This window comes from Canis lupus, chromosome 27 (genome assembly GCF_048164855.1).
Source record: "Canis lupus baileyi chromosome 27, mCanLup2.hap1, whole genome shotgun sequence".
NCBI classification, from domain to species: Eukaryota; Metazoa; Chordata; class Mammalia; order Carnivora; family Canidae; genus Canis; species Canis lupus.
In genome coordinates, this window is record NC_132864.1 from 19718846 (window position 1) to 19738617 (window position 19772).

Genomic DNA, 19772 nt, shown 5'->3' on the forward strand with positions numbered 1-19772 from the left:
CATCCATTTCACGGAAATTGAGAATGGAAGCAACATGGAGTTCTGGGGATATTTGCACGCCTAGATCCAACAGTGCCTGAAGCCCATATATCCTCTAGATTTTTCAGTTGTGTGCATCAACAAATCCCTCATTTTGTCTAAACCAGCTTGAGCTGGGTTACTGGCTACTTGGAATCTAAACAGTCCTAATACAATCACCATTAGACAAGCAGTCAGCAAATCACAGCTTGTGGGTCAAGTCCAATCCACTTCCTGTATTTTCCCCCTTTCCTTTAAGAACTTTGAGACATAAATTACATAAATTTATTCACCCATTTTAAGTGTAAAATTTGATACATTTTTGTGAGTCTACCGAGTCATATAATTGGCGCCGAAACTAATTGTTAGAACACTCTATCCACCCCCAAAATTTCCCTCATGCCCTTTTTTTTAATCAGTAAAAAAAATTGGGGGGGGGTTGCAAAGAGAGAGGGGGAGTGAAAATCCCAAGCAGACTCCACACCTAGCACAGAGCCTGAGGTGGGTCCTGATCTCACAACCCCAAGATCATGACCTGAGCTGAAATCAAGAGTTGGAGGCCCAACCGACAGCCACCCAGGTGCTCCATCAGTAAAGAAAATTTTAAAATAACAGCTTTATTGACGTATGATTCACACGCCCTGGGATCCATTCATTTAAAGTGTACATTTCAGTGGCTTTCAGTATGGTCACAGATATGGGCAACCATTACCACAGTCTACTTTAGAATATTTTCATCAATTCAAGACCCCATATCCGTCAGCTCTCAATACCCCCATACCTCATCCCTTGATTCCCCACTCCAGCCCTGAGCAGCCATCAATCTTTCTATCCCTATGGATTTGCCCATTATGGACACATCAAATAAAGGGACTCATGCAATTCGTGATCTTTTGTGTGTGGCTTGTTTCACTGTCTTCAAGGTTCATCCACACCGTAGCACGTTTCAATGCTGCATTCCTCCCCGTGGCCGGATAATACGCCATTGTGTGGAGAGACCACATTTTGTTTATCAGCTTATCAGCTGATGGATATTTGGGTTGTTTCCACTTTTTGCTACTGTGAATCATGCTGCTATGACCATTTGCATACAGGTTTTTTGTTGTTGTTGTTGTAAGATTTTTATTTGAGAGAGAAACAGCATGAGTAGAGGTGGGGGGTGCAGAGAGATGGAGAGGGAGGAGTAGACTCCCTGCCGAGCATGCTGAGCAGGCTCCCTCCCAGGACCCCGAGATCATGACCTGAGCCAACAGCAGACACTTAACCGAGCCATCCAGGTGCCCTTGTGTACGAGTTTTGTGTGGACATATGTTCTCACTTCTCTTGGGTATATATGTGGTTGTGGGATTGCTGAGTCATGTGGCAATTCTATGTTTAACTCTTTGAGGAGCTACTAGACTGTTTTCCAAAGCATTAGTGTGGCATTCCTGTTAGCAGTGTACGAAGATTCCAGTTTTTCCACATCCTCACCAACACTTGTTATTATTTGACTTTTCAATTATAGTCATCCTAGTGCATGTAAAGTGCCATCACCTGTTTTTGTAAATATAATTTTACTACGGGACGCCTGAGTGGCTCAGCGGTTGAGCACCTGCCTTTGGCTCAGGGCATGATCCCGGATTCCCAGGATCGAGTCACGTATCCGGCTCCTTGCATGGAGCCTGCTTCTCCCTCTGCCTGTGTCCTTGTCTCCCTTTCCGTGTCTCTCAAGAATAAATAAATACAATCTTTAAAAAAAATTTTTTTTAACTAGAACATGGTCATGCTCATTAGTCATTTACATATTTTGTAAATAAAATTTCATTGGAACAGTCATGCTCATTTGTCATTTACATATTTTGTAAGGTTTTTTTCCCAAGATTTTATTTATTTATTCATTCATAAGAGACACACACAGAGAGGCAGAGACACAGGCAGAAGGATAAGCAGGCTCTCTGCAGGGAGCCCGAGGTGGGTCTCAATCCCAGGACCCCAGGATCATGACCTGAGCCAAAGGCAGATGCTCAACCACTGAGCCACCCAGGCATCCCTGTAAGTAAAGTTTTATTGGGGGATCCCTGGGTGGCGCAGTGGTTTAGCGCCTGCCTTTGGCCCAGGGCGCGATCCTGGAGACCCGGGATCGAATCCCACGTCAGGTTCCCGGTGCATGGAGCCTGCTTCTCCCTCTGCCTGTGTCTCTGCCTCTCTCTCTCTCTCTCTGTGACTATCATAAATAAATAAAAATTAAAAAAAATAAATAAATAAATAAAAATAAAGTTTTATTGGAACACAGTCACGCTCACTTGTCATTTCATATTTTGTAAATAAAGTTTTATTGGAACGCAGTCATGCTCATTTGTCATTTACTTATTATCTATGGCTGCTTTTATGTTATGGTGGCAGAGCTGAGCAGTTGCGACAAAGATGATGTGATCCACAAAGCCTAAAGTATTTCTAGTCTCACCCTTTACAGGAAAAATATATCAACCCCTGATTAAGATCAATCCTCTCATTTCTTATAAGAGGAAAATAAGGCCCAGAGACATATTTCTACCCAGGGGCACAGAACCAGGACTGGAATGTTTCTGGGCCTCAGTCCCTACATCTGTAAAATGGGATACAATATCACACGATGGGAGAATTAGATAAAGCAAGATGAGTAAAGTGCTTAGCCGAGGGCTAGACATTGGTTAAACGTGACACTTCTCTAAAATCTGGGGTGCCTGATGCACAGCCTAATGGTCCACCCCTTTCCCCCGGATGCTTTTCCTATCAGCAGCCAGACCCAGTTGAGTTAGTAGTGTGTGAACCGAGCCTTGCTTACCCTGCTCTGGAGAAGCCTGAAGTGTGTGTCCTACATGCAAAGCAGGCTCCAGCATCTGGGGCGTCGCTCAGCATACAGAGGGTCCTCCCCTGCCTGCCGTCCCATGGGTGTCTGGTACACCAGGGCTCTTGCAGGCTTGCAAGCTGGCTCTCACAGCTCTGCGGACTTCACACCTTCCTAGCTCCGTTCAGGGGGGACAGCCCTCCCCTCTCCCCATTGCCACCCCCACCCCTACCCCCACCCCCGCTGCAGCTGTGCACCCCGACGGGCCAAACTTCAGTGGTTGAGAACATGGGCTTTGTTGGAAGTCAGGCAGGTCAGGCTTGGGATCTTGTTCTGGGACCTCGGTCACGTTATTCAACTTCTCTTGGCCTCAGCTTCCTTATCTGCAGAATGGGGACAGGGGTAACTACTGTTTAGGACTTCCCTGAGTATTAAATGAGCTAAATGCATGAGAAGTCAGAAGCACAGTGCCTGGATGGGTTTCATAAATGTCCAGGGGTGGGAAAGAGCAACAATCTTGTGGCTGTGCTCAGGGCTTATGTGGGGGCTCAGGGATGTGACGTGAGCTCCCCAAGGTCACATAGCCGCTGAGAGGCACAACTCTGCATCTAACTTCCTGTGCTACCTCTGGGTCCACGTCCCCATAGCTGGGCTGAAGATTTGGAGGGTGTCATTCTGCTCTTTCTCCAGGCTCCCAGCTCTATCAAGGTCTCATCCCCTGGGAGGGTGGAGATGGCTCACCCACCTGTCCATCTGGCCTCCTGGCCAGCCAGCAGTGCCCACAGCTGTCCACAGGGGCCCCTCCTCCCTGCCCTTTCCACCCTGCTTTCTGTGGCTTAAGAGAGTATCACCTGCTTCTTGCACAACTGACTCGGCCGGGGAGCGCGGGTCCTACAGGTGTTTCTGCTCCTGGCTAATTTGCTTTCACCAAGTGCCGGGCTGACAGTTGTGCAGAGCTCCCTGCAAGCTGGAAATGAGGGTTTGCAGCCATGGCTGTGGCAGGGTCCAGAAGTCTTACTAACTCGGATTCAGCAAAAATGACTCCTCTTTTCAAACCCTCCTGATGAAGTCAGTTGTCAGAAAAAAGAAAATCAGAAAGTCAGATGTCAGCAAAAGATACCATAAAATATGTGGGAAGGGACCCCGGTGGGAACATAAATCTCACCAGTCACAGCCTGGCTTTGGCTGTCCTTGCTCGACGCCTGTCACCTGTCCTCAACTCTTCACGGCTGGCCTTCATTCAGGTCTTGTCTAAAACGTCACCTCCTCAGGGAGGCCCTCCTAGATTGCTCATCTAAGTAGCTTCCTCCCCGCCTTCTTCTCATCCCCATTTCCTGTTTGCTTCCAACAGCACCCTTCATCCAAATTACAATTTGACACATTCCTGTTGATTGATGTGCAGGTTCTGCGAGACGCAGGGCCCGCGCCCGGGCGTCTCCCCCATCTATAATCCAGCTCTGTGGGCGCCTGGCACGTAGTGGGCGCCCAACGTCCTTCCGGGGAATGAATGAGGATCCTTCTTGGGGCAGCGAGGGCAGCCAGGGAAGCGGCTCTTTGGCAGTGAGAGCACACTGAGCCGGAGGGTCCCCCAGCGGGGAGCTGACCTCATCCCTCTGTCCTCGTCCTAACCTCGTCCGGAGGCTACACAGAGGGAACTGTGCGTACAACTATTTTTGCAGCTTCTCAGACTTCCGAACAAGCTGCCTTCCCAAGAAAACACATTACACAGAGCCTTCTTTCTCCCCCCTCCTGCTCAGCCAGCCAGTGTCCCAAGGACCGGCTCTTTGTTTACGATAATAAAGCCGGGGCCATGGCAACGCATTGTGATGTCATGGGAGTGTGAGGTCATAAATCCTTCCAGAGGAAGAATGGACGCAGCGGACACAATGCGGCCCGAGCTTCCCCTGGCCTGGCCGGGCCGGCTGCCGGATAAGTTTTTCTTATACCAGGTGGATCATTTCTTCCTCTTAACTTCTTACTTTTTTTTTTTTTTTTTTCTCTCTTTTGGGTCCTTGAAAAAAAAAAAAAGGAGATTAAAATAAATAAGTAAAAAGTTTTAAAAGACTCAGAATGGAAAGATTTCTCCCAGGAATTTCCTGTTGGCTGGTGTCCAGTTAGGGGATGCCAGCAATAATGCGAACAAGGCTTGCTCGTCCCGGACCTGCAGGGAGGGAGCCGCCCCCCCCATTTCCCGGCTTCGTGGCTCAAATATGGCAAACCCACGGAGAGTTTCTGGGCTCCGGACCGTGGGGTTGGGGAGGAAGCAAAGTATTTCTCTGGCTCACGCTCTCCGTCTTGTCTTCTCCTCAATCTTTCTTTTGCTCTTTCTCGATCTTTATTTTTCTTTTTTGCTAATCTCCGTCCGTGCGGCTCTGCTTGGGTCTCCCGCTTTCTGTGCGTGTGTTTCCCCGCTGCTCTCAAGTTGTCTCCTTCCATCTCGGGCTCCATCGCTTAGTCTCAGCCTCTCTGTGTTGTTCTTTCTCGGTGGCTCTTCTAGTCTCTGTCTCAGTCGGCTTCACAGTTTTTGACTCACTGTCTCTTTTGCTCACTTTCCTCTCTGCTTTCCCCGGTGCTCGTGTAACTGAAACAAATCAACATTTCTCACTCGGAGGACTGGCCTTTGTGATCTGCAAGTTGAGTGGCACGGCATCGGCGTTTCCAGGCTGGGGCTCCCCAGTGGCAGGTGGCACATCGACACAGGACACCTGCACCCACTCGAGGAACACGCCAGGTCTATGGTTCGGGAGCCGGACATGCAGCTGGAGCGAGAGGCACTGTGGGCCACCGTCTGCCAGGGCCCGCAGACCCCTGGGTGACACAGGTCTCTCCCAACCAGCCCCTTCTGTGCCACGGCCCCCCACCACAGGGCAGAGCAGCAGGGGAGGATGCCCATTTGTTGGAGGGTGAAGGTGGTGCCGTAGGGGGGTGGAGGTTCTTCCAGACTTGGGCCACCCTAAGGCCCCTGTCCTATCCACAGCCTCCTCTCAACAACACATACTGTGTTCTGCATCAGCTCCCATATTTAACCTGAACCCAGATTTTTCCACATCAGACCTATTGACATTGGGCTGGGTAATTCTCTGTGGTGGGGACTGTCCTATGCATTGCAGGATATTTAACACCACTCCTGGCCTCTATCCACTAGATGCCAGTTGCCCTCCTCATCCCCCCAATTGTGATAACCAAAAATGTCTCCAGGCATTGCCAAATGTCCCCCGAAGGGTAAATCACCGCTGGTGGAAGACCACTGTGGCTCTAGACCATCTCTGCTTTTTTTCCTTTTACTTGGATTCTTCATTCTCATCTCCCTTGCTGAAATCATCCATGGCTCTCAATTGTCATCACATGGGACTTTCTAAGTGCCAGGGACTAATTTCCCAGCACCTGTCTCACGGGGATGTGGTGAAGCTGATGGTGATAAAGCAGCACCCCTGAGCCAGAGCCGGAGCCGGAGCCCGAGCCCTTGTGACTATTATTACTATTGCTTGTGGGGCTCCGCTTCCCTAAGCTGTGCCCTTCCGGGCGTCGGCTCTTGCCCTGGCCTTTCTCTCTTCCTGCATCGATCTCGCCTCTTTTCTCTGCTTGGCACCCTCTTCCTCATCCCCCAGCACCTGGTTGCAATCTGACTGGTACTCCCTCGGGCACCTCCAGCGGAGGCTCCTCTCCTTTCTCAGGACTGGCTGGGGGGTGGAGGCTGGAGGTGGGGGTTGGGTGGGCAGAGCGTTGGCTGACCCATCTCTGTGTCCCGGTGGCTGACAGGTGGCCCGGGGACCACTGAAGGCTCTGATGGGGCAGGGCAAGTGCCTCTGGAGGATGCCTAGGAGGGTGGGCAGGAAGAAGCACGAGGCCCTGTCCTGGGCCGCCCTGCCTCCCACCTGCCCAGCTCCAATCCTGCTCACCTGGTCCTGGTCCACCTGGTCCAGTCACTCTCTCTTACTGGCTCCCGGGGTGGCCACGTGGCCCGGGCCTGGCCAGTTGGAGGAAGCCGGGCCCCAGCTGGCGGCAGTGCACGTGGATGGGCACGTGAGTTGAGCTTGGTCCAATGACAGTTTTTGGAACAAAGTGAACTCGAAGGTGAACCCGGGGCTCCCCGGGGTCTTGAGGGCGCCAGGAGGGGAATCGAAACGGAGACAGGCAGGACTCAGAGGGGCAGCGAGAGTAGCAGGTGTCCCCCTCTGAGGCCCGAGGGCCGGTGATGCCTTAAGTTTCCACCTTGAACTCCACTTCTGAGGCCAATAATTTGCCTACTTCGCTGACACTGTTTGGAGGGAGCTTCCAGCCCCTTTGTGTCAGGCCCAGACCGGGCCCGCCCCGCAGCGTCTCCCACTGCGCTCTTCCGAGTGGGCCTTGCTGGAGAGCCCTTCGTCCTCTGATCTCGACACCCGAGCTCCGGGATTGACGAGGAGCACCTGGAGGTCCCCGTACCCTGTGCGCCGTTTGCCACGCTCCCTCTGCAAAGTCAAGGTGATACTTAGTGCAGGAACTGAAAACACATCGACGGGCCCCAGGGAGGAAGAGAGGGCTGCTGAGTGGCTCTCCCCTTGGGGCCTGTTTACTCCGTGTCAGATCGAGACACGTAGGCCTCCCACAGAACAACGGAAGGCCCTGCGCGGGGGCGAGCTCACCGGGACCACACCTGCGCATCCCCCTGCAAGGAGACGCAGGGGAAGGGGGGTGCTCCGACCTCCACTACAGCCCCGTCGTCGGTGTGCACAGCCCTGCCCCCCACCTCACCCCTGGAGCTCGGTCCAAGGCAACTGCTTAAAAAGTGAGCCGTGGAGGATGGGGGCCCTGGCACAAAATTCCCTAATGTGGACGCCACTGCACCTTCTAGAATGAAGTACAGATGGGCAAATAAGTGTGTGCATGTGTATGCGAGCCCTGTGTGTGAACTGACGTGCACTGCATGCTGCAGATCGCATTTTCATACTAACAGTGCGGTTTGATGCATCAAGCACATGGGTGAGCACACACACACACACCTTGTGTTAAGCACTTTTAAGACCACTCCATGCAAGGTTCTGAAATCCTAAAACGGGGACAAATGTGGGGCATGGGTGCCTTTCGGCAGTGATTGTTGATGAAAGCCAACAGACAGTTCTTCAGGGTACCCAAGGTATCGTCCCCTGGTGTCCAAGTGTAACGGTCCCCCAATCTCTGGGGTTGTGGGAAGGATCCTACAGCCCAGTTACTTCCCTACCGCTTCCCACCCTCATGCCCAGATGGTGCCCGCGATATAATCGCCGTATAACCCCCCCCCCCCAAGGCTGCGAGCCATGGAATAAATTTCAAGCCATGCTATAAACTGTGCTTTTGGATGTCATTGAGCACTCCCGTGCCAATGACATCACTGTTTCCATGGCAACTAATATAATTAACATGAGAGAAAGTGCAAGGAGAAAGAGAAGGGAAAGAGGGAAAACACCAAGTCCAACCCCAAACAGAGCAAATTACACGGTGGGGGGATGAGGGGGGGCAGAGGGGCCCTATAAAATGTTTTACTGCCACTTGTTAGAAAGGCCCGACATAACTCTGCTCATGGCTGCAGGGGTAATGAGATCATTTGCAAACTGTATCTCTCAAAAAATACAGAAAGGGCTTTGTCGCCTTCACAGTTTATGGAGTTGAAACAGGGAAGCTTGCTCCAGGTGAGGCAGCAACACCATCACCTCCCTCCCTGTTCAAAGCTCTTTTAAGCTCGGGTCAATTCAGCCCAGGACCCAGGGGGACTCAAACAGACGTGGGTTGGGCCCTCTGGGTGTTCACGTCCCACACCAGGCGGCGTGGCCACACTGAAACATACCCAGGCCTGAAGGTGAGACGGGCAAATCCGTGAAGCAAACAGTGTGTGTGGAGGGAGGACGTCTCATATCCAGGTGGCGTGGGAGTCCCACGGTGGTATCTCGATGGAGCCTAGGGACCTCGTGTTTCATTCCCATTAAACAGATGAGCACATCAAGGTTCAGAAAGCAAAGGGCTCTTGCTGGACCTGGCCTGGCTGGGCCTTGACCCCGGCTCCACCTGACTCCTGGCACAGCATTTCCTCCACTGCCTCCAGCTGTCCTGCGTCTTCCCCAGCTGTCAGCCAGCTTTGAGTTGAGCTGAAAGAAACCCCTAGTCCAGCCCTGGCTTTTAAGCTGGATACAGATATGTTAAGTCATTTTGCCTCACCGTGCCTCAGTTTCCCTAGGTTTCCACTGGTTGGTGATATTGAGTCGGAATGATCTACAAATGCTGTGCCACCTGGGTCCACGGGCGGGTGGAGTCAGAGCCAGCTGGGCCTGCCAGAATGCCCCTCCTAGGGCTTTCCTGCCCCATCCCATGGAGATGTGAGGTTCCTCATGGAGACTTGGGGTGCAGAGTGGGTGCGGACGCTAGGAGAAGTGAGGGCAGGATTGGCTTTCAAATGTGCGGTACTCGGTATAAAATGAAAATAGGAGCCCTTCTTCAAAAGAGAGAAACAGGGCTGTTAAAAGTACTAAAATGAGGGACGCCGGGGTGGCTCGGTCATTAAGTGTCCAGCTCTTGGTTTCGGCTCAGGTTGTAATCTCAGGGTCGTGAGGTCAAGCCCCTCGTCGCGTGGGTCTCTGTGCTCAGCACGGGGCCTGCTGGAGAGTCTTTCTCTCCCTCTTCCTCTGCCCATCTCCTCACTCACATGTGTACTCTCTTTAAATCAATAGATAAAATCCTTTTTTTTTTTTTTTAAGTACTAGAATGTAAGAAGTTTTTTCTTTCTTCCACAATCCCTCTTTCTGGACTTGTCGTAATGTTTTTATTTGCTGCTGAACATTGTGCTCTCTCAGGCAGCAGGATACCTGGGGGAAGTGCAGACCCCCCCCGGGGCCCAGGGCCCTGCCGTGATTGGGCATCCCACCCACACACGCCCGGGCCCCTGGCTGCCTGCCACAGGGCGAACATTGGCACCCTGGGGAGGGGCGGGGAAATTGAACCAGACACCTTCTTCTCTCATAGGCCTGCTCCCCTGATCCCCGGTGGACAGGTGACCCCAAGGATATTGCCAGCTCCGCACCGGAGTGCCCTGTACCTGGACTGGGAGTGGGCCAGAGGCTCAGCCCCACTCAGTCACCCACTGAATGCTTCATGGTGCTGCTGCCGGTCTAGGATGTCCTTGGCCCCCACTCTGTCCCCACCCTGAGACACTAGGGACGTGCAAGCCAACCCCAACTTTCCTCACACCACTTGCAGGCCCCTGTGAGGGACAGAGTGATGGCAAGGGTCGCTGGGCAGGGTTGGGGAGCAACAGAGATCCATCCTAGGGAGATGGGGGAGCAGCAGGAACAAGATGCCAGGACTGAGGCTCCAAGCTCCCTAGGCGTGTTGCATTGTCCTATCAACCTCCACTTATGAAACAAATCCAAAGATGAAATTATTAAGAATTTTAAGGTGGTGACAGCAGAGCATTAACTCCCAAGTGCAGGCCCTGTGTGATCACACCTGTCACCTGCCCATGCAGCCAGCCCTGGCTGTGGCTCTCCTCAGCTGTGATTCCACGTAGGATTTCATATGGTGGAAACAAAGATTTTCTAGCTAGAAAGAATGCTAATTATAAGCAAAGAAAAGATAATCCTCAGAAAAACAACAGTCCCTTGGACAGCTGGGTGGCTCAGTGGTTGAGCATCTGCCTTTGGCTCAGGGTGTGATTCCAGGGTCCTAGGATCAAGTCCCCCATCGGGCTCCCCACATGGAGCCTGCTTCTCCCTCTGCCTTTCTCTGCCTCTGTGTGTGTGTCTCTCATGAGTGAATGAATGAATGAACAAACTTAAAAACAAAACAAAACAAAAAAGTCCCTTTGCAATGGAAAAATCTGACTGACACGACCTCAGCCAGGCGATGAAGGTCGACACCAACAGAGCAGATCAAGTTGATAGGATACACCCTTGATGTGAGGTGCTAAGGATGACGCCTGACCTCTGTGGTCTTCCTCCCCATATCTAGGATCCCAGTCTAATCATGAGAAAAACCTCACACACATTCCAGTAGGAGGGTATTCCACAAAATACAGGGAGAAGACTCCCCGAAACTGCCAAGGTCATCAAAATTGAGGAAAGTTGAGGAACCACCATAGACCAGAGGAGGCTAAGGAGACATGACGACAAAACGTAATGTGATGTCCTGGATGGGATCCTGGGACCCAGAGCATTAGGGGAAAAACTAAGGAGGTCTGAATAATAAAGTACTGGTTTTAGATAATAATAATGTATTGGTATTGGGTCACTCATCGTGACAAATGTATCATACTCATGTAAGGTGTTCATTTTTAAAAAAAGATTTATTTATATATTCATGAGAGACACAGAGAGGCAGATGCACAGACAGAGGGAGAAGCAGGCTCCCTGCAGGGAGCCTGATGCAGGACTCGATTCCAGGACCTCGGGATCAGGACCTGAGCCAAAGGCAGGTGCTCAAACACGGAGCAACCCAGACACCCCATATAAGGTGTGTTCATTAAAGGGGATACTGGATGTGGGGCATATGAGAACTTTCTGTATCCTCATGATTTTTTGCAAATCTGAAATTGTTCTAAAAAAGGCAATCGATTAAAAAAAGAAGACACTCCCTCAGACCCCTCAAAATGCCCCCGACCTAGTCCAGGGCCTTCCTGGCACAGATGAAGGCAGTACAGTGAAGGTGTCATAATCATGGGTTCTGCGGGCGGGAGATGTGGGTTCCAGCCCTGACTCTGTTGCTCTGCTGTGTCCCGAGGCAACTGACTTCCCCTCCCTGAGCCCTCATCTCATTGTGGGTCAAAGGGGTGAGAATAACACAGTCACAGGGGTGTTGTAGAGACCAAAGTGGGGACTTCAAGGAGCGTGGCCAGGCTAGTGATGCTGCACCCAGGGGTCGGGAACGCATCCAAGGGCACGGATGACGCAAGCCGTTTCCACCCACCTCAGGGCCACCCCGAGTCAGCACACGTCTTTTGAACAGATCCACATACAGAAATGGCCTGGATGACACGATGCCCTTGCCGAGTGAAGGAAATGCCAGAGTTGACACTGAGTCACCGGGCTGTGTCACTGGACTCCAAGAGAGATGGCGTATTTGCGATCTCCCTGTGACAAGGCCATCCTCGAAGAGAAATGCGGGTAAGTCCAGTCTGAGTGGGGCAGTACGGGGAGAAATGCTTCCACTGGGTTCCTTAAGAGTTTCTTAAAGTTTCTCAAGGGGCGGAGCTCCTCTCTCCCCGGCCCCATCCACGAAGTAGTGATAACATGTTGCCCATCAACATACATACGTGTCTATACACACATATTGTGGTCGGGACTGAATGAGACGGTGCGTCCAGAAGGCCAGCCTCCAGCGGCCTGGCACCAGGCGAGCAGCCTCCAGATGTGGAGTACGGCTCGCTGTGCTCCGACTCGGAGCTGGGCCAGGACTTGACGTTTGTTAAATCTCAAACTGTGCAATTGAAAAAAAAAAAAAAAAAAAAAAAAAAAAAAAAAAAAAAAAAAAAAACTGTGCAATTGTTCTCTAAGCCAGGTCTCAGCATCTCCCCTTCGCAGGTGAGGAAACTGAGGGGTTTGAGTGCAGAGCTAGCGCTAGGAGAATGACCGGCCGCTGCCCTGGGACTCAGGATAGCCAAGGTACAATGAGGGATGGACTTGGCAGAGCAGACCCGGCCCCTGCTCTTGAAGAGCACCCGTTCCCCTGAGGGGGTCCTCAAGGCCCTTTCCAGGTACCTCAGCCCAGACACCACCTCTGCGGTGGCCACAAGCCAGAGCAGAAAGTGGACCCTTGCCCAACAATGGAGCCCTTGGGTGCTGGCACCCAGCCCTCAGAATGTGCCCTTAGAGGATGGCCTCTGATTCTTCTCCGGCACAGAGCCCGCAGTGAGGTGATCAACTCATCCCCTTTGCCTGGGACTTTCCCAGTTTTTCACACCGAATGTCCTGAGTCCCGGGAAATTCCTGGCTGGATGGTTGGCCACCCTACAGGCGGGCAAGATATGAGGATTATCATAATAGAATTATCCCTATCATTTAGTAAGTGCTCACTGTGTGCTTGGCATATGTTAGGTCATTTTATCCTCACAACCAGCCAAGAAGGTGGGTTCTGTTATTACATCCCCATTTCACAGATGGAAGACTGAGGTTCACAGAGGCTAAATGGCTTTGTCAAAGTCACATGGGGGCGTGTGGAGCTGGACCTGGCAGTGTCCTTCCCGAGGACAGGCATCCTTGCCCAAATTCCCACAGTGGCATTGTGTGGGCTAGTGGCAGCTCTGTGAGGAGACAGGGGATTCGAACTCAGATTTACATTTCTCCAGAGACCGAACTCTTAGCCACAACCCTCTAGCTAACCGGATTATGCTGTAATAATAAGGGAGCCACTCTACCTTGGGCCTTTTCTATATCCTTGGAACAGCAGGTTGAAACATTTACTAAATCATATCCTTGGAGCTGCCCAGGAAAGGGGAGCTGTTCAAATCCAAGGCGATAATTTTCCTTCACATGCACGGTTGAAGGTCTGCCATTTGGGGCATTTTGTGCGCGGTGTGCAAACACCACCGGCTACAAATGCAATGCTGAGAATCAGAGCCGGTCCAGATATTGGCAGGGCTGGGCTCAGGTTGACTCACAGGTGGCCATCTGAAGGGTGCAAAGGCACCACTTGCCCCCAGCTGTCCTTCCTGCAGCACCCCCTCTCCCGCCCCTGGACTACCTTGGCCTGAACTTGCCACAGTAGACCTTAATGGGCTCCAAGGCACCGTGTGGCCGTCTCCTTCAGGCTGCTGTGAAAATGCATGTTTCCCAGGAAGGACTGCACCAGGCACCGTCCAGGCGGGTGGCTGGGACTGTTTTAACAGGCAGTCCTGCCCACATTCCAAATTCGGAACCCAGAGGCTGGCAAGTGCCACACTTGGCCAGAGCATCGTACTTCCTTGCCCTCCACTGGAAAGCATTTTGCACAATCATAGAGCCCCAGAGGGAGAGAAAGAATTGTTACTCCATTTCTGCATTACCTGATCACGTGTCTCAATTTCCCTGCCCCGTGCCCCAGACGGTAAGGTTGGGGAGGTCCTTAGCCATAGCATCGGCTTCACGAACATTCAGGTCAATGTGGGAATGGGGGCCATCCATTTTTCTAGGAGCTCTCCATGCACCCCGCTTTCCCATGCATTTTCCCCACCACCCTGGGTCAGCTCCCTGGCCCCTGAGAGACAAGGGATGACAAGGTCCAAGTGAGCCTCACTAGGGCACACTGGAGATGGGGGCCAGAAAGACTCTTTGGTGGGAGAGGGCAGCAGATGACCTTGCAGGATGGAGGGGAGGTTAAAAAGTTGGGGGGAGGAGGCATCCCCATTTAATCCTGGCCAGGATGATTTTTTCCAGGGCTGCCTTGATTGACCACCGTAACATGGCAGGACGTCTGGGCATGGTTGGTGACATACCTTCCTTGGTAAGAGGATTAAATAAGAATGCGTGGAAAGCTTTAGCACCAGACCCAGTGATACATAATCATTTGTTGTTTTGTCTAAAAATATATGCTCTAATTTATGTCAGAATGTGTCCACTCCTTTCCAGTGCTGACCTTCACCCCACAAACACTTACAATGCCCCCCAGTACCCATTATGTACCAGCCGCAGTGGGTAGCACCCAGCTGTGGAAGGGAATTTATGGACTGCCTACTGACACCAGGCTCTTTACCTGTGCTGTTCTGCTTAATACCCCGAGAGCCCTAACAAGGAAACAGAGCTATCCCTATTTTATAGATTCAGAAACTGAGGTGCCCTAAGGGGCAGAGCTGTGAGTGAGACCAGAGCCCACGGGCTTTCCCCCGCGACACAAAGTTCCTCACAGAGAAACACAGTCCCTGCCTTCAAGAAGCTATGGTCTGCGGTGGAGCGGATGGATAAACAAACGTGGAAAAAAAGAGTCACGGGTGGGAGTCAGTGGACAAATGAGCACCTGTACGGTGCCGTGAGTCCAGTGGAGGCAGATTTCCCTAAGCACAGGAAGTACTGTTCTAGGGCGCACTGCTAAGTGGACATGGGGCGGGGGGTGTTGATAGGAGTGAGTAAGTAGGACACAGAAAAAGCTGGGAGGATTCAGGTGCCAGTTAGTCTTGAGGGCAAGAGGGGAGGAAATCGGGCTGGGGGACTGACTGCAAAGCCCTTACTAATGAACTGAACAAGCTCAGGCTTTGTTCTACAGGTGATGGGAAATCCTTGTTGGCTTCTCATGAAGAAAGTGATAAAAAAAAAGCAGTGTCTTGGGAAAATCCATCCAGTTGTACATCATCATAGTAATTACAAATACTTGCACTACCCTTCGGCATTGTGTTTCTTTCTTTGTCAGCCAGGCACTTGTGCTAAGCTTGTTAATGCCTTCTTTTATCGTCCAAATGACACATAGTGGGAGGTTTTATAATCACCTCCACTGTCCAGTGTCCATTCCTCCGTTTCCAGATGTTGAGATGGGCGAATGTATTTTGCATGTGGATGGATGGGAGTAGAGGGCAGGCCTTAATAGGTTTAATAGTGCCCCCCCCCCATCATGTCCACCTAGAAACTCAGAAAGTGACCTTATTTGGAAATGACATCTTCACAGATGTAATTAGTCAAGGATCTGAAGATGAAATCACCCTGTATTTAGGGTGGGTCCTAAGTCCAATGGCATATTCTTATTAGAAGGGGAATGGACACAGAGACAGAAAGAGAGAAAGGTGATGTGACCATGGAGGCAGATGGGAGTGATGTGATTATAAGCCAAGGAATGCCGAGGAATTGCTGAGGGCCACCAGATGCTGGGAGAGGGGGCATGGAACAGACTCCCTCAGAGCCTCCAGAAGGAACCCATCCTACTGATACCTTGATTTTGGATTTCTGTTCCCCAGAACTATGAGCGAATACATTTCTATTGTTTTCAGCTGCCCAATTTGTGGCAATTTGTTATGGTAGCCTCAGGAAAGTAATACATATTTTGGTCCCTGAGAGACGTAGCTGATTCGGAATTCTGACTCTAGAGTCCAGTCTTTCTCCACTTTGTTCTGACAGAGGGGGGCAGGGATAGCGGACTGGACCCAATCAGAAAGCCTGCTGTGGTGGAGAGCTGAAAACAGGGTGTGATCCAAGGGAATGTGTGCCCTGGGCTATGCACAGTGCCCAGCACACAGTAGGGACTCCAGGTGTGCCTGCAGGAATGGGAACTAGCCACCCTACTAGGTGCTGATCTGTGAATGGGTGTATGAATACACTGGAGATGGATTGCGCGAAAGAGGGTAACTGAGAAAAGGTAAAGGGGTCTGAGTCAAGGTTTGGGAGCCAGGAGAAAAGCAGGGATTGACCCTCTTGTCTCTCCTTCCGTCATCAGGTGGAGACTGGCTAATGTGAAGGCAATGACCTCCATCACACATTTCAGAAGAACTTACCCTTGCCTCTTTCTCCGACCTGGAGAACCAAGATGATTCTAAGTGCTAGCCTTTTAAAACCAGATTCCTATACCCTCATCACTCACCAAAAATTCCCCATTCTCACGCTCCTAAATGGTCCCTCTAACTCTGAAGGACCCAGAAAGCATATTTGCCCCCTGCAACCCCTGCCCATCTCTCTCAGCCTAGAGGAGAGATAGCAGATATATTTCAGATAGGCTGATTTTTTTTTTAATCAAAAGGAAATTAAAGAACAGGGAATGATGTACATTTCTTATGGGGAGAGCGGGAGTCTTATTCCTTGCCTGTCTTAAAATAGCCTGATGGAACGCAATATTTGCATTATGCTCAGGGTCAGCTGCTCTGGGGACTGCAGCCCAGGCCTGCCTGGAGAAGGGAGCGAGGGGCTGAGTTTTGAGATTTACTGCATTAATGCTTTTCTAGTTTCTGCGGAGTAGCCACTGGAGAGAGGCTTGGCTGCCGAGGCAGTGAAAGAAACACATGCAGAAACGCAGTATCAATAACTAAATATAACTCACATCTGAAATGCCTTTCACTGCACCCGGAGTGCTTTCCAAATATATTATCTCATTAAATCCACACAGAAGCAGAGGGAGGTAGGGTCCTCGCTCCCTCCTCTTATGAGGGAGTGGAGATTCAAAGCCCAGGGTTTGTGACTGCATGTGGCGTGTCCTTTCATCTGCATCTGCGGTCTTGCACGCGGGCTTTGCAGAGGACCAGCAGGGATGGGCGAAGGCAATGCCAGCTGCTGTAACAAGCCGACCCCCAAATACCTACAACTTCACACCATCGGCATTTATTTCTTACTATGTGAAATCCCAAAGGGGTGTTGCAGATCGTCAGGCTTCTGCACGATCATCTGGGGACCCCAGCTCCTTCCAGCTTTTGACTCACCTCTTAGCCTCAGCATCCTCTGCATTTAGCCTATAGATGGGGCAGGGCTTTATGAGCCAGGCCTGGAAAAACCCCTCCCCCATCTTCCAACTACATTCATTGGATGGAGCTCAGTCACATGGCTACAGCTACCTGCAAAGCAGACTGGGAAATGTAGTCTAGCTGTGAAGTAGGAGAAAGAGGAAGGGATGTGGTGAAGAGCCAGCCAATTTCGAGTGACCCTCCACTCCCACTTCCTGCTCCAAGCAAGGCAGCTCCAATTCTATTTTATATATTGCATTCTACATCAGATTGAGTTTGAAGAAAGCACTCCAGGACTTGAAAAAATGTGTCAAGATTCTAGATCAGTGGTCCTTAGACAGGGCTGGTTATTTGGACTGCTAGGGTAGGTTGTGAAAAACATAGATTCCTGGGTTGCTCCTTTGGTGATTCTGATTCTGTAAATACAGGGTCTGCTGTAGGCTCCACCAGTGTATATGTTGAACTTCATCACTTGCTTTTGAAAACCCATAAACAGTTTGGTGAAGAATGCAGATGGTGGATGGTCATGGTGATTACAAATTAGGGAAGAGCAAAAAGTGCTGGTGAGGACGTGGAGAGACAAGAGCTTGATGTGCAACCACTCATCTAGAAAAGTTGAAGCTGGGGCACCTGGAGGGGTTTGGCTGAGTGGTTGAGAGTCTGCCTTTGGCTCAGGTCCTGATTCCAGAGTCCTGGGATCAAGTTCTGCAATAGGCTCCCCACAGGGAGCCTGCTTCTCCCTCTGCCTATGTCTCTGCTTCTCTTTCTATGTGTCTCTCATGAATAAATAAATAAAATCTTTAAAAAAAAGGAAAAAAGAAAAGTTGAAACTAGACACACTCTGTGACCCAGCAAGTCCACTCTAAGCTTCTGTTCTAGAGGCTCTCACCCATGTGCACTCATAAACAAACATAATGATGCATCATTGTTATGATGGCCAAATTCTGCAAATAACTCAAATGTCCATCAACAAGACAGAAGACTTGAAGGGATAGACTGCCATATGGTCATATGATGGAATACAATGCAGCAACGAAAACAAATGAACTATAGCTATAGACAGGAATATGTTGCCTCTCTCAAACGTTTTGTTGAACACAAAGAAGCAAAGGAGAAAAAAGGATCAAGGATCGAGAAAACAGCCTTTGGCATCAGAAAATCCCCAGTTCAAACCATGCTAGCTGTATGTGCTTGGACCAATTTCTTAGCCCTTAGTTCTCTTGGTTTCCTCATCTCTACCATGGAGACGAAAAGCCTTCCTCAAAGAAGAAAATATAGTCTCCTTGTTGGAAAAAATAGAAAATGTGTTTAGCACAGGAACTAACACATAGGAGGTCTGAGATACATTGTAGCCCACCTAGGGAAGCAAACACCTAATCCCTGTGAGCCAACAGGTGGCGGGATCTGAGACAGCAAATGCTGAGGGCACTAATTGTACCAACCTTATTCCTGTCTCTGTTTTATGTCTCTATTTCTGTTTGTCCTGCCTTCCCCATCCACTTCCTTCCAGTTAATATCACTTGACTGTATTTTTTAGAGTCCAGTGAGCTGCTTTAGATGATTGTGGAAGGAGGCACATAGGCCTGCAGACACTAGACGTCCATGCCGCCATGTTGCCTTGATGTAGGTGACATGACCTCCTTTCAAGTCGTACCTTCTGGCACAGTCTCAGGGCGCATCTCAGAGGCTCCTCACAACCTTGTGCCACTCCTTGTTTTCCTGGCTCCACTTTCATTCCTTCCTGAGGACCCTTCTCAGTTCAACCCCACACTGTCCCCCTGGTTACACGCCCACCAACTTTGGCATCAGGTGACAATTCTGCCCCAGTTTGAAAATGGTTGGAAAATACTGGCATATTCCAATGATGAAACTGGTCTGACCCGACATGGGCTGCTAGTGCATCCTTATGGTCTGGGGGCCATCAGGTTCATTTGTTAAAGAAGGGAAAGATTCCTCAGAAGTTATCTTGCCATCCTAATCACCAAGCCCATTTTCCAGTGATGGCCTCTACTTCCTTTCTCCTGAGGAATGGGCCTCTCTTCGAAAGGTTTGAGGACAGCAGAGATCATTTAAATATCTCAGACACAGAATTACCAGAAGGGCATCCAGGAAATGCTAAAGGCTATTACATAAAAGCAGGATTCTGTGGTCAAATCAGTTTTGAAAATATCTGGTAAATCACAATTTAAAGGAAGTCTGCAGGACTTCTCAGAGCCCTTAATACACTAATTTGCTTAAAATACAATAAAAGACTAGAAATAAAGCATTTTCCAAAATTACAACAGAGTTTCTTGTGACACTCATGTTCTTCAAAACATCACTTCCCCCCTCCCCTCTCTCAAGAACCAAAAAACTTTGGGGAAGTTCTGCTTTAGCTGGAACTTCAGATTGACAGCATCAGAAATAAGATTCCGCTTTCAATGATCCCACTGGGCAAGTCTTCCTGCTGAGGGAAGGTGAGCCAGACTCCTGGTTTTTCTTTGCCTCACTCTACCCAGCAGTAAAATGGATGCAGGGCCATTCACACCAAGCCTGTCAAGACACTTTATTACATTTTGTTATTGCGTGACCCTGGAAGGAGACATTATTATTATCATCAAGGGTACATAATAGTGGGCA

General features: G+C 50.3%; 2 long non-coding RNA genes across 2 annotated transcripts; one reads left to right on the top strand and one right to left on the bottom strand.

Annotated features, from left to right (window-relative positions):
* Window positions 1-2274: 2274 nt before the first annotated feature.
* On the bottom strand, window positions 2275-13631 carry LOC140619361 (uncharacterized). Its single transcript, XR_012019246.1, has 4 exons — window positions 13508-13631; window positions 3990-7275; window positions 3676-3884; window positions 2275-3207 (listed from the first exon to the last, which is right to left on the bottom strand). It is a non-coding gene; the product is annotated as an uncharacterized lncRNA (long non-coding RNA).
* Window positions 11317-17926, top strand: LOC140619362 (uncharacterized). Its single transcript, XR_012019248.1, has 3 exons — window positions 11317-11931; window positions 14179-14245; window positions 16160-17926. It is a non-coding gene; the product is annotated as an uncharacterized lncRNA (long non-coding RNA).
* The last annotated feature ends 1846 nt before the right edge of the window (window positions 17927-19772 follow it).